This window comes from Felis catus, chromosome D1 (assembly GCF_018350175.1).
Source record: "Felis catus isolate Fca126 chromosome D1, F.catus_Fca126_mat1.0, whole genome shotgun sequence".
Classification (NCBI taxonomy): domain Eukaryota; kingdom Metazoa; phylum Chordata; class Mammalia; order Carnivora; family Felidae; genus Felis; species Felis catus.
Window position 1 is genome coordinate 84692472 of NC_058377.1, and position 6000 is coordinate 84698471.

The 6000-nt window shown below is 39.1% G+C and overlaps 1 protein-coding gene across 1 annotated transcript in view; it reads right to left on the minus strand.

Moving 5' to 3' along the window:
- Positions 1-5282, minus strand: part of LOC123380556 — a 29840-nt gene extending 24558 nt beyond the window's left edge. The window contains exon 1 of the transcript XR_006586486.1: positions 4965-5282. The gene's annotated coding sequence lies outside the window, so the exon portion shown is untranslated. The remainder of the gene's footprint in view (positions 1-4964) is intronic.
- Between the last annotated feature and the right edge of the window lie 718 nt (positions 5283-6000).

Genomic DNA, 6000 nt, shown 5'->3' on the forward strand with positions numbered 1-6000 from the left:
CTAAGTGATAATTTTATGACAGTCTCAAAAGATGTATCTGATATTTTGTTCCCAACATTATCTGACCAGGACTCTATCACTTCTATAAGAGCAAAGACTCTAAGAGATTTTCACCCAGTTACCTGCATGCTCATCGAAATTGTTCTCCTCTTTACTTTCTGAAATATTTTATTTTTTGAAATGCTACATGTCTCTGTTCTATAATGCATTCAGAAAAAAAAGTGAGGATGAAAGAGTAAATATCCATAGGACACACTGAACTGGCAGATAAGAGCATCAAAATGAGTTCCAGAAAGGATCCTAATTAACCCAATTTATTATCACCTTATCTCTGCAAAGCTCTTTCCTGCCCCCCAATCCAAGTTCAAAGTTTTGTGGGCTTTCCCAAAGGACACGTGTTCCGCAGAACCAGGAATCTTCAGCTGACACTGTTTATTGTCAGCACCACAAAGGTACTCATTGGAAATCCTGTTGCCAAATGTGCTCTGGCCTTAACAGGCAATTCCTTTTCAGTTTCCCTGTGAAATGAAACAGATGCCCATAGGGAAGTCTGATGTCACCTTTGTTTTCAGTACCATTCAAAGCAAACACAACCAAGACTATTCCCCTAATCCTTTGGCAACTGCCTCTAAATTACTTGAACATGATGAAGTTCCCATCTACCAATAAGTTAATTAGGTGGACGTGTGTCCTTATAGAGTACAGATGTCTTGCAGGGCAAAAAGAGAGAAAGAGAGAGCGAGAGACAGAGACAGAAGGAAAAAGAAAAAAATGTCAAAGGGCCCCATGGATGAGAATGGATTTTCTTCTACTTCAGTCATGTTTGTTTTTCCCATTGTCTTATTCCCAAACGGATGACTTGGACATAGTCCTCCACCACCCTTTTATAATTCCTCAATGCCTCAGGACTCATGCAACTGATAGAGGAAAAAGAGAATAGAAGAGACAAATAAAAGGCAACTAACTTTGATTGTACATCTACTACAATATGGGCACTACATTAGCTACTTAGAGATATATTTCAATGGTCCTTAGTCAAGGGGGTACCACCTTCAAGTGGCATTTGGAAAGTTTGTGTAGCCATTTTTTGTTGCCATAATAATTTAAGAATACTACTGACATTTATGGAGTAGTGTGGTAGAATGAAAAAAATAAACTCTTGCCCAAGTTTTCTGGCACAGAGCCCCTAAAATGCTTGGAATCTCCTGAGCGATAAGAGTGTATTGTCTTCTAGTGAGATAGCTGTTAGGCAAGGAGTAGGGAATGAGATGGGGAATTGGGGAGGCTATGGGGGCCCTAGATACCTTCAGGATGAGGGGTGGTCACCAGAAAGACCAGCCACGATGATATGGTTAGAACTTTCTGTGCCCCTCCCCTCCCCTCCCCACCTCTGGGGAGGAGAGAGGGGCTGGATATTGAGGTCAATCACCAAAGTCCAATGATTAAACTAATTATGTCTACATAATAAAACCTCCACAAAGAAAAGAAAGAAAAAAAAAACAAAACACCTAAACAAATGGGGTTTAGAGAGCTTCTGAGTTGGTGAACATATTTCCATCCCAAAAGTGTAGCATGACCATAAAGGGCAGGGAAGCTCTGTGCCTCCCTCTACCCTAGACCTTGCCATGTGCATATCTTCCATTTGGCTATTCGTAAATTGTATCTTTTATAACAAATTTTTAATGGTAAGTATAGTACTTTCCTCAGTTCTGTGAGCCATTCCACCAAATTGTTGAGCCTGGGGTGGGGAGATGGTGGTGACTCTGTACCACCATCTGTAGTCGGTAGGGCAAAAGTGTGGGTGACTTGGGCATTCCATTTGAAGCTAGTGTCTGAAGTGGGGAAAGCCTTATGGGAATGAGCCCTTAAATGTGGGATCTGCCCTGACTCTAGATAGTTAACATCACAATTGAACAGAACTGGATATCCAGTTGGTGTTGGGAGAATTGGTTGTTGGTACTGGAAAACAACAACAAAAGTGGGGACCAAAGATGAATCATGCTTGACATCCTTTAGTGCATGGAACAGTTCTGCAAAAGGAAGAATTATGCCAGAGTCCACGTGGCCTTCAAGGGGGTCACTAGTGCACACCTGTTTATAATTATCTGAGCCTAGAACCTGACTTCATTTGATTTACAGAGTATGTTGGCATATTTTTATATACATATAACTTTCCAGAATTGCAACTATTACGTAAACTGAGGGAAGACTGCATTTTATTTTGTGCTCCATGGTACTTGAGTTGCTAATATAACACACTTGTATTGGTCTGCATTTGTACCTGACAGATATATGGTGAAAAATGTAGGTGTAAACACTGGGCCGCTTCATATTGTCTAGTGGAATTGTGCCTGAGTATTTATAAGTTATTTTATTATAAATTACTTTCCTTTTATATCTTCTTTATATCACATATGGGCATTTGGGATTTTTTATGTGTGCATATAGATTATGTTATTTATGAATTTTATTTCAGGATAGTAAAGGAGGCATTGCAAAATATTTGTAATAAAACTACCGCATTTGTTCTCGGAGGGTTGAGACTCACTGTATTATTTTATCAACTCCTTACAATGATTTTGAGAAGATCTCTTATTAGCTCCATTTTATAGATGTAGGAATTGGAGATCAGTGTAGCTAAGTCTCTTGCCCAATGTCAGTCATGCCAGGATTCAGTTTCTTTCTAGGTCCAAAGGCCCAAATATAGCAGAAATAAAAGACAACAGACAAAAGGATGAATTAAGGAAGGAAGATAGGGAAAGCAAAAAAGAGAGAAGCAAAAATATGGAGGAGAAAAAAATGAAAACTAATTTTCATTTCAATTGTTAAACTCAGATGACTAATCTAAATATATGTAAGAGGTTTTCATTGATATTGTTTGGAATCTGCTATACATAATATATACTAAAGATACTGAGGATACAAAAAATAATTTTTAAGTTCATGAAAAACTTGTTGAGAAGAAGGAATACATTCACTTAAATAAACAAACAACATGGTCCAGGATGCGTTAAGTGGAAAAGGAGAGGGGCAGCATGATTTATTCATCTAAATGCACAGCCTAGTTTCAAGACAACCTTGCCCTTTCATGCCATAGACAAGGAATGAGAAGCTAAATGGTTATATGTTCAATGAAAACTTCATGTGGCGGGTTGATAATTTTTTCCCTCCTAAGTAAAGCTTTTTCCTGTATCTGAGGTTGATCCTGGCTTTATAAGACACAACTTACTGCCAATTTTACTTTTCTATAGCTGATGCTTGGGGGTACCCAGACTTTTACTGGAAAAAAAATACCACATCCCAAAAAAGCGAGGATCAGTCAAGTTGCCAGTAAATGTATCATGCTTGGTGCCATATCCAAAAGCCACAGTAACCACAGGGTAGATGAGTGACCCACTTCCTGATCCTGTCTGCTGCCATCGGTTTTCTGGGACCAGTGTTAAGGGACCTGCTTTCTCTTTGGCCCCATGGGAGTTATTTACCTTTGAAGACTCACAGGCAGAGTCAGATTTCTGTGAAGCTAAGGAAACTTAAGATTCAGGGACCTTCATTTGCGAGGGGGCACCAATATGTTTCACATGGTCACAAGCTTTAATAACATTCACTAAAGTAAGATATTGTAACTACAATTGGTTAAAGCCACTGTCTCTTTCCATTAGGGCATCCCCTCCCACCCACACCCTTTTGTGTCAAGACAGTGTTAGAGTGACAGTGTGTATTTTCAGTCCCAGCTAAGAACTTGGGATGGGATTATATTTAGTTTGGGTGTAGTGGGATATATGTTGGTGGTTCACATTTACTTTACTTTTCTTTTCTAGATCATTGTGTTTCTTTTCCTCTATTATCTGTCTATCTATCTATTATTGACATATATTGACATATTATATTAGTTTCGGGTTTACAACATAGTGATTCAATATATATTGTTACATGACTCATTTCTATACACGGTTAAGTATGGCTAACCGTACTGAGACAAAAATGGCTTCCAAGAATATTCTTTTCACTGATTATGCTGGCTAACCTTCATCACTGAGCATGTCATAAAGATACAAGGCTGGGGTTTCATGGCACTTCCAAAGTCTCAGTACCTGGCATCAGATGTTTATAGGTAATGTGGAGAAGCAAGGCATGAAATGTTTAGAGCCAGAAGTTGGTCTGTGGAAAATTCTTCCAAATCCTAGAGGTCATATATAAAAGAAAATTATGTAGGCTTTCTCAAATTTGACAATACTAAAAATTTATTGATGTTACCCATCACAACTGGCAACCAGCATGTTTGAAAAAAATACTTCTAATCTATCAAAAATAAAAGACACATTTTGAGATTAGAAGAAAGATTGAGTTATCTTTCTCTTCTTTTCCTTAGATAACATTACAAAATAATTGTCAAATAGAGTTATTCAGAATACTGATACAAAGGTGTGCCTGGGTGGCTCAGTTGGTTGAGGGTCTGACTCTTAATTTCAACTCAGATTGTGGTCCTAGAGTTGTGGGATTGAGCCCCACATCAGGGTCTGCACTGAGCATGGAGCCTGCTTGGGATTCTCTCTATCCCTCTGTCCCTCTCCTCCACTCATGTGTGTGCTCTCTCTCAAATAAGCAAACAAAATACGGATTTTGTAAGAACATATATTTATTTGTTTATTTTGAGAGAGAGAGAGAGAGAGAGAGAGAGAGCATAAGAGCGTGCAAGTTCAAGGAAGAGGCAGAGAGAGAGAGAGAGAGAGAGAGAGAGAGAGAGAATCCCAAACAGGCTCCGTGCCGTCAGCACAGAGCCTGATGCAGGGCTCAATCTCATGAGCCATGAGATTATGACCTGAGCTACTAGATTATTCATTTATTATGAAAGGATGTAACTCAGGAACAGCCAGATGGAAGAGATGCCTAAGGCAAGGTATGAGGATGGGATATGGGGCTTCCATGCCTTTTCCAGGCTCTACTTTCTCCAAATTTCCACCAACCTGGAAGCTCTTTGAAACTCATCCTTTTGGGGTTTTATGGAGGCTTCTTTCTATACACACGATTGATGAAATCATTGGCCATTGGTTCAATTCAACTTCCAGCCCTTCTCCCCTCCCTGGAAGTCAAGGGAGGTAAGACTGATATTCTAACCCTGTAATCACGAGATAGGTTCTCCTGGCAACCAACCCCCTTCCTTAGATGCATTCCAAAAATTACCTCATAATATATAACAAGACACCTTTATTGTTCTCTTAACTTAGGAATTCCAAGAGTTTTAGGCCCTCTGTGCAGGAAATGGGGATGAGACCAAATATGCCTTTCTTATTATAAATCACAATATCACAGTGGTGTTTTGGACAATTTAGTAATAAAATTGTTATGTTCTTTTTCTGGAATTTGTGAAGCATGGATTATCGTCAGTTTTTTTTTTTTTTTAATGTACAGTTGGTCGAAATTCATTTTCTTATTCAAAATAAATATTTATTTTTGTACCTAACTTTTCATGAGTAATTTTATATCATTTACCTTAAAGAGGGCCTTTCAAATTGCATAAGCTTCAGGTCTCACAAGACTTGGATTCATCCCCGCTCCTGAGGCCTGTGTTAGCTATTTTCAAAGTGTTAATATGCAAAGATGGCTCATTTCATATGGTACCAGAAAGCTAGAGCTTTAATTAATGGTGGGAGTTACAGAAGGAAAGATTTCGGGTCAATTTAAGAAAAGCATTTTATTATTCAGAGCCTTATAAAGCTGAAGACGGAAGCTATGAGGAGTAATGAGTTTCACGACAGCAGATGTATTTAAGTAAAAGCTGCACAATCATCTGGCAGTGGCCATCGTCCTGTGGGCCCACACTTGGAAGGCTGTTTGGGCATAATGAACTTTTAGGTATACTTTGATGCTGAGAGTTTCTGCTGCTTCTTGTTTGATATACCCTTGGACCCCTCCTTGCATCCCCAACAATGCTCTCACAGTAGAATCTTCGGGAAGGGTGGGTGGTGAAACAGGCGAGAGTAATGAGGGCAGAAAACAAGG